Source organism: Falco rusticolus, chromosome 6, assembly GCF_015220075.1.
Source record: "Falco rusticolus isolate bFalRus1 chromosome 6, bFalRus1.pri, whole genome shotgun sequence".
In the NCBI taxonomy this organism is placed as follows: Eukaryota; Metazoa; Chordata; class Aves; order Falconiformes; family Falconidae; genus Falco; species Falco rusticolus.
Window position 1 is genome coordinate 35,488,489 of NC_051192.1, and position 9,022 is coordinate 35,497,510.

A 9,022-nucleotide genomic window follows, 5' to 3' on the forward strand; every position below is an offset into this window, starting at 1 on the left:
GTTACATAGCATTTAGCTGGAAGCTTTTTTTGGGCAGTGCTGAGAATGGGCTCCATAGTGCAATAGCCACTTGACCCTCACTGCACCATACAGAAGACAAGGGCAGTGTAGGAAGAAAAGAAAGGACTGGAATTATTTCTGTATGAAAGAGTGCCAAATGTTAAAACTATAATTGTATGAACTTCACCTGTTCTATTCTAAGGACATATTAAATACCCTGACTGAATCTCTGCTGTCTCGCATGTGTAAATTATTGAGTGAACCTTTAATTATTAAAGATCAGCACCTTTATTAACCTTGCTTTATAATAAATTATTTCTTATTTACCTACTGAGTGCTTAAGACAAAATAATATATGCACATTAAGTCACACAGACACAGAAATGTAAGAACTATACAGGCACACAGAAATCTTTACTTTCACTGAAATTTGTGTTGTACAAAATATTGGTAAATTATTGTGCATGTTCGAATAATTTTATTAAAAGACTCTACATCTATCAGGGTAAGTACAAAAAAGATCTCTTTCTGCTCAGGCTTTGGACTTTCTCTGAAGACTTTTTGTTAAAATGTTAATTATATTTAACTGAAATAATCAATAAAATATTCATCATCCAGTGGGCTGTGGCCTAGGCAGCCTGTTATTCACACAAGTGAAGGAAACCTTAAGTAAGACTGCTTAAGTATGTGCAAATGCAGAAGATGAGATCCTCAGAGTTAACTATTTTGCTCAAACCCTTAAAATCAGCATTTAGATAGGATGTGGCAAGATACGAGAACAATTTCATGTGTGCTGATCTCAAATATGTGGACAAATCACATCTTGCTGAAAATGTATTTACTGAATATTTTTTTCAATGACTGAGTCAAGGAATTAGCCAGTCTGTGCTGCCCAAGAAGACTTTGAAATATAGCTGGAAAACAAAACATCCACATGAATACTCAGAATGAGAACTGTTAGTGTTTGGATAATTTTCAGTCTGTTTCTTTCAAAACAAATTTAAAATACAATGCAGAAAGTCCTCTTGTTTTCCCACCAGTTCCAGTTAGTAGCATGAATAATAGAAATAGTCTTGATTCAGCTTGTGCCATGTCAGCAGGTATATTCCAAAAAGCACAGAGGAGTGGAAGAGGCAGCATTATCTACCTGAAAATAGGAAAAATTCCATATTTTGCATACTTAAATATGCATTTTTGTACAAACATATTATAGTATACTACACCTAGAATGATACTTATATCTGTAGCCCTCTGCACCTAAACTTAGGTGCTGTACATTACAAAATGTAGGCTGAATTAATTGCACTGAACATTTGAATGTGCAATCAGTCATCTGGCAGACACCCGTCACAGAACTGGATGCACGAAATCCTAAGAAAACTACTTAAGCCCTCCCAGAAGGAAACCCTAAACCAAGGCTATTTCACACTACCCATAGGCACTGACATCAAAGTTGTGGGAACTTGGTGTGCCCGCGTCATCCAAAGACTGTGAAGAAGTCACTTATGCGAGGAGCAGGTTTGATAGTTGATTGCAGTTCCTGCGGGCCCACACAAAGCCTTAAAAATGCAAAACTTGCACCATGTAGCAATGGAAGAAGTCTTTATTTATTCAAGACCGTCTCTTCTTCCATCCCTGCATGAAAGATGAAATGAAGAAATAAAAAAAACAAACCCAAACGCAAACAAGAAAGAAAACATTACAACACATTCAAAAAGTGTTTTGAGAGCTCTGTCAAAGTAGCTTCCATATGGCTTCCACAACAGCTGAACTTTCCTGAAGGAACTCCACCTTCCGCTTCCTCTTACAGATGTATATTGAAAGTCTTTGAAACCAGTAGGGGTGTGACCTTCCACATGTGGATGCACACACACACACACCCCCACGTGGGTGTGCACACACACACACACACACACAGAGTGATCACTTTAAAGCATCATACAGATGGCAGAGGTGAAGGTAAATCATTCTACCACAGTTGGCTCTGCATTGAGGATTCTGGTCTGAAAAATACACAGGAGTAATCTGTGTCCCCCCAAATCCTTGACATACATGTTTATTAAAAAACTTCTTTCCTAACAACTAACAACATTTCTTACACACCAGTTCAATGACTCTAGTGTTTTATACATAATTAGTAAAAGAAAATAAATATAGTTTCAGATGCGCATTACCTTTTTGGCATTTACTTGGAGCACCTTAAAAAATTATTTCAGTTCTTGTTGATGATATGGTATTTCAGATGTAGCCGCTGGAGCTCGTGTGTCTGTCCTACACTCTTCTCTAGTGCTCATTTCTGCAGCTCACATCACAAGTTCATCTGTTGTGAATTGAAGTGATTTAATTTTTGAAAACACTGCTCTGTATAACTGGATACCGATGATCCTGTTTAATCAGTCTCCAGATGTTACAGGCACAGTATAAATTCTAGGAGCTTTTCTAAATGTTATGATTTGATGAGGGATTTCACTCCTGAGCAGGAGCTATATCAGCAGGCTGGCTAGTAGCTTTGTTAATCTTCTATATCCTGATACAGTTCAGGAATCATCTTGGATTAAGAAAAAGCATACCAACTTTTTTTGTATGTGCAGCCTCCTCAAAACTAACCTGCTCACCTCCTTTGTTCTACTGCTTTCGTGCCTTTTTTCAGGTCCTTCCCTTGGGTACATCTAGCTTAGCCATGTAGCCTACGCATGGTCTGTGGAAGCTATTCCCAACAGCCCACAAAAACTTGTATACTTTTTTTCTTGATTTATCAGATTCACAGTAATCCCAAGTGAAACTGTATGTGAAAGATCTTTTTTGAAAATTTGAGCTACAAATGATGGTGATTTGGGTGTTGGAGATAGAGTATGGGTAAATGAATAGGAAATAACAAAACTTTTCTTATTCTAGGTTTGGTGTTTACTTATTTCTCAACATTTTACTCCTTTTTCCTCTTTCTTCCCTCCTTGCTTTTTCCTATAACCACTAAAGTCTTCTTCATCTTACTTTCCTCTAACCTGTCAAAATGCAGTCCTTCTACCTCTCCTTTCCTTACTTCTGTAAAACACTCATTTACACGTTACACATTATGTCTATTCCCCTGCTATGAGCCCTTGTCACCCAGTGCTTATACCACGACTGAACACAAAGCTACGCTTCACCTCCACAACCAAACTTTGGCTCTGCTGAAGGCTCCATGGAGACATTTCTGACCCTATATCCACCTTTCTGAGTTTCTTGGATCTGCCATTCCCCTTTACTTTGATTAAGCAAGACTCAGACCAGGACAGATGACTATCAGGTTAAAGGGGTTAGTATGGACATCTGCTTTCAGAGACCGTAGTTTCTGTTATTTACTTCATTCTTATAAACAGGACCACTGTCACATTTAGCTACAAGAGTCTCATGATGCTCAAGATCAGCAGTGGTTAGTGGGGCTGCTGTCAATCCATCAAGAATGTCAGGTATCTTGCTTGTTCTTATCCATTATTTATATATGATATTTCATGCTGTGTCAAATCTACAAAAGACTGGATAAATATATGGATGACAAAGATATGCATCAGTGTGAAAAAGAAATGCTAGATAAAATATTTAAATACCTGGAGGAAAAATTCTAAAGCCTTTTTCATGATCCTGTTAAATAGTTCTGATAACAAATCAGTTCAGACTGTGAGGCATTTGCCTTCATCTGATTAGGTAACATAAATGTTTGAACTGCTGTAATGATGAATCACTAAGTGATATAGCTGTGTTCATTCAAAAATTGTAAAAGCATATGCTGCTCACTCACCTTCAGTATGTCAGTACTTCATAGCTACACTGTAACTGCAAGCCAACGTTAATAGTACTCCTGGGAGCTACAGGAAATGTTTAACAGGTAACTTTCACTACATAATATCTATGATGTGGTTTCAAAGCCCAATGTTAATGCTCTGAGAGATCCCCAAGAAACCAGGTCTGACCTGAGGCAGTTAAATGAATCAGGAATTGCAGTTGCCTATAATACGGTGAAGTAAACCGCTCATCTTGCATGGTCCTCCCGTCTGTTCTAGAAGGTGTGATCAGCTCATTTGTACAGCGATCCTCGAGTTGCCTAAAATGCCATTTCTAAGGTTCTGGTCAGCTGCAAACCAGGTTCTTGCTAGAAGTAATTTTGGTGTAAACAGTCTCTCTATAATTGCAGCTAACACATGCCCACTGCATAACAATGCCAACTTGAGCCCATGCCATTGCAAGGTACAGCTATTTTGTAAGAAGAAATGCCATAAGACAAATGAACCACTAGTGATATTTAACAAAACTTCAGTTAACTAAATTGTAATTTGGCTGTAACTTATAGTGTCCCTACTGCAAAAGGAAGTTTAATAGCCAGACCTGCAGTAAACATCACCATTCTTTACTAAACATCCTGTCTTTGCTGCAAAAGGACCTTTATAACTCCTCAGTATTCCAACAGCTTATTGAGCAACAGTTGCTTTTTTAATATAAAATAATTTATTTTTCATTTGAAGTCTTGAGTTGGAGGAATCCATACAGATAGTTTATGCAGAAAAAGATTTCTGTTTCCAACCTATTATCAGCAGACATGCACTTCCTAAATTTATCCATTAACCTGGTTATGTCATAGGAGTTGCTTTTGCTAACATACCCTGAATATTTTCTTCTTCATTATTCCATTTCCAGTTCCACAGAACAAATCAAAGACATTGAATTAATTTCATTTGTAGTCATTCATAAAAGTATGGGCACATTATGAGTCTGTTTGAGTCTACAGACTATTTTTGGCTGCATGTGTATCCAATCAGCCATTACAGAGACTAAGATAATTTTTAAAAGATTGGACAAAGTTGTTGTTGTCCTTTGGGGAGATATTTTCTACTTTGAATTTCTTCTAGATTGAGGTCAGACTGTTTGCAAATTTTTTTTATGTAGAATAAATTGAAATCAGACATAAGAAACTTTATTTCTGCCTAAATCAATTTTAGACGGGTCAAAGAGAATATTTGGCATACAGTGCATGAGTCAAGCTTCCTGCCATTCTCAAAGCAATAGAATAATTGCACTGCTATAAACGTCAGGAAAGGAAACATCAGCACAAGGATCAGCAATCACAAGAGTTTCTACCTTTTGTTTTAACTGTTTGTTTTCATTTTTTATATTCCATGCGCTTTAGTACTAACGGGTGTCTTACGAAGGTAAATTCTGAAAAATAGACTTCTGATGAACACTGCCTTCTTCCCCAGGACAGATAACTCCAAGTCATGGAGATAACATTAGAGGTGGCTTTAACAAAGATATCTAATACAGCGAAATATCTGCTGTATTAAGTGTAGCAGTCATCACTAACAGTGGTCAACAACCTTTTTTTTTGAAAAAAAGGGAAGAGACTTTCTGTACCACGCAAGGTTGAAAACAGATAAACTGGTGCATGCTTATGGTGCTTAGAGCACTTCAAGATACCATAAATGTCTTGTCCTTTTCCTTCTCTTCTTGGAGTAGCACAAGATAGATTAGCTAAAAAGATAGTCTCACAAAAGAAGTGACCATCTGACTTTTTTTTCAAGAGCAACACTATCACTGACACACAGTCACCATTAGCAACAAAGACTTGGACTGGTTATGCTGAAGAGCATGCTTCAGAGTCAGCCTCTGGAAAATGTGAATGGTTTCTGACCTACTGATATTCTTCATAGATTACAAGATTTGATTTTCATAATCCTGGCCAAGTGTTGTGAACACACTCTTGTGTCTTCCAGTACCCCTCACAGACAGCTGCTTTCAATCTTCATCAGCCGTTGTCAGGAACTAATTGTGGCAGCAGACTTGACAGCTGAGGCAGATCAACGGGCTTTCTATGCAAGTCTCCTGCCTCTCAGAGTTCCATCCTCATTTTCCTGCTTGAGATGATGAAGGCTTTGTCTCTTTGCAGCCTCTGACACTGCCAATGTTGAAGGACAAGCCTGTGCTATTGCCCAGAAATATCCTGCAACCTAATTCTGGTGCAATAAAGGCTACCGTATCAGTGTGATGCTCCACCTACATGTATTCTCAGTGGGGTTGATTAACGTAAACAGCTTGCTGTGTTAATGTTGCTATACCACCTTTCGTGCCCAAGGTAGCCTGGATTCACTTCCAAGGCACTGCACTACGTTCTGTAGATCCAAAGACAAAATCTGAGAAAATACATGAGAGAAAGGAATTACAAGGGATGAAGGTTCATTTTGCTTCCAAATGCCATGATCAACATCATTCAACAAAACCAGGAACAAGAAATATAGTCTTCCATTGTCACACCCACCACAATTTTCAGACAGATAAATGACTGTGTCACTCAATAGAACTGCGAAGAGATGCGGTTTGGAAGGAAATATTTCAAACTGGTTGAATCAGGTTGAGGGCAAGGTATGACCTTCAGGAAAAGGTTTTTAAGTCTATAAGAAAACAAATTAAACTTTTATCATATAGGTTTTGTAGGCTTCTACAGAAAATAAAATTATAAGTTCACACTTCAAGAATTGCAATTAAGAGCTCAATTTTACTTCTAAAACTAACAACTGAATGTGACAATTGGGATTTCTCAAATGAGGAACTAAACTGTTTTTCATTTGATGTCTATTTTTCACTCTCAGTAGAAATAAAATTGCTCTTCATATGGAATGATTTTTCAGTGAGAAATAAGTAATGGATAGAAAATGCATTTCACTTCCCAAAACTATGTGTTACAGTGAAAGATCATTCAAACTCAATTTTAAAGTGTTATAATCTGTCAAAGAGTTCAGGGCCCAATGATGTAAGTTCTTACTCATTCTAGCAATCCCATCTGCTTTCTCAAGTGAATACAGAGCAGCAGGATATGGGATTTTACCTGTAGATTGAGAGGGAGGCTTTTAATTCCAGAAAATGAGAACTGCCATAAAGGAGCTCATATTTTTTTGTTAGCATTTTACAGGCACAGTTACTATCTTTCCTTTCCTAAGGTGGTCAGGTGTGTGATTTAGTAAATATCTGGAGAGAAATTTTTTTCTTTCTGAAGATTTTGGCACTCAAAATGTAAATACTACTTGATTTCATATAGCACTTAGCATTTTTGAGGTATTTATTTTTGTACAATAATGAGTCACATTGTGGCAGGGTCATGGCTGGGTTAAAGCAGCTATTCTTCATTAAATTACAGATTACATATATTCTTGGATAATACAGGCTTCACCCTGCTTTTTTTAACATTATTTAAATCCATCTGAAGACCATTTGAAACCTGCTTTGGAATCTGTTATTTCCATCAACTCATCAGCTAAAGAACTTTCTCATATATTTCATGTAAAGATTAACTTTCCTCAGAGTTCTTTTCCTTTCCATCTTAATACTGTAAAAACTTTCATTGTGGTACTTAAACATCAATTCTTTTTTGCTTAGACTATGATGATTATACTACTAATAAATGATGGCTATTTATTAATAGAAAATTTTTGCATTTCAATACTGCCTTCAACCAAAAGATACCACTCACACATTTTAAGGCCAGTATTAGTAGTCATAGGGAGTAAGTGCAAAAAGGGGCTTTCAACAGCTAATCTGTGGGGGAAAAAAAAAAAAAAAGCCCATACGAAAAGCCCAAAACCACAGAAAGACATCAGACCATTTTATTTACAGTTCTTTGGTTTGAGTTAAAATGCTTTCACATTCTTTTAAATACATATATATGCACACTCATTATCTTCCTAGCTCCACCTGCTCTGACATATTAAAAAGTAAGAAAAGAAAGATTCTGCATGTGATCTATAGTCCAAAAAAGAATATGTGAACCCTTTACCCTGCACAGAACACATTCTGGTTTTGGTTTGGGGTGAGCTAATTAGTTTTGTAGTTTAATTTTAATTTCATAGGCTAAGACTCAAGTTTCTAACCACACCATTTCCCTAACTTACTTATCAAGGTTATAAGAAGACTTGAAAATACATACTGGTCATTAAAAAAAAAATAAAATTAGTATAGGAGTTCACTGAGCTTTCCAAGATCTTGTGTAGTTCCAAATAGCGTCAAAATGGGTTTTATTTGTTTTTATGAAATTAAGACACATTTAAGATTCACTTAACATATGTTTGGTTTTAGAATTTATTCCCAGGCAGTCTGTCCCTTGTGTCAACATGGACACACACTGGGTTTATTCTAAATGCCTGTGGGTGTTCCTACTTAATTCTTTGGCCTTGAAAGCTCTGATAACTGAAAGCAGCCTGGAAAAACCCATGGGTCCTTATTGGAATTAATATTAATATTGAAAGAGGGAACAGTCTAGGAGAGGAAAATTTCTGGCAAGAAAAATCTCAGGAGAACAACAAAAATTCCCAGATGGCGTGCAAAAATTCCACCAGAATTTTCAAACCATAGCATGTCTTTCCTCATTTGCATATTCTTAGAAAGCAGTAATAATTATTATTTACAAATTCCTTTTGAACAGTATATTTAACAAACATATACAAATACCAGGATGACTTCTTTAGTAAGTTTGCAACAATTTCAGCCTATGGCCTAAATAAAGACCAAGCCACATTACTTGTACTGTGGAAAGCAACCTACTGTGGGCAATAACACCCACATTAAAAGAACACCCACCCTCATTGTCCATTGCCCATATATGATTAAGGAACTCATTCCAGTTTTCAAACATTCTTTGATTTATTGACAATTTAATCCTAAAATAAATTTTCTCATACTTTCTCCACACTACAGAGAGCTTTGCCTGCAATTATTTATTCTCTTGCAATGTGGCCACAGTTATTTCTCTTAGTCTGTTGTTTCTATCTGTGATTCCTCATAATGGTTTCATGCCATTAAAAGAAATTCTGTATCCAGTAAGAATGGTGAGGAATTTGCAAATGGATGTTCTTTGATCCACAATGCCTGCAAGCAAAATGTGCCGGTCAAATGCATCATTCATAGTCTACATGACAGTATGAAAACTGAACACAGGAATAGAATAGTTTAATGGTTATAAAGGAAAATGTAACAAATGTTTCAAAACAGATTACCAACCTGT

At 36.6% G+C, this 9,022-nt stretch overlaps 1 long non-coding RNA gene across 1 annotated transcript; it reads right to left on the reverse strand.

The window, feature by feature from the left end:
- Positions 1–620: 620 nt before the first annotated feature.
- Positions 621–2,304, reverse strand: LOC119150292. Its single transcript, XR_005105004.1, has 3 exons — positions 2,175–2,304; positions 1,447–1,635; positions 621–1,147 (listed from the first exon to the last, which is right to left on the reverse strand). It is a non-coding gene; the product is annotated as an uncharacterized LOC119150292 (long non-coding RNA).
- Between the last annotated feature and the right edge of the window lie 6,718 nt (positions 2,305–9,022).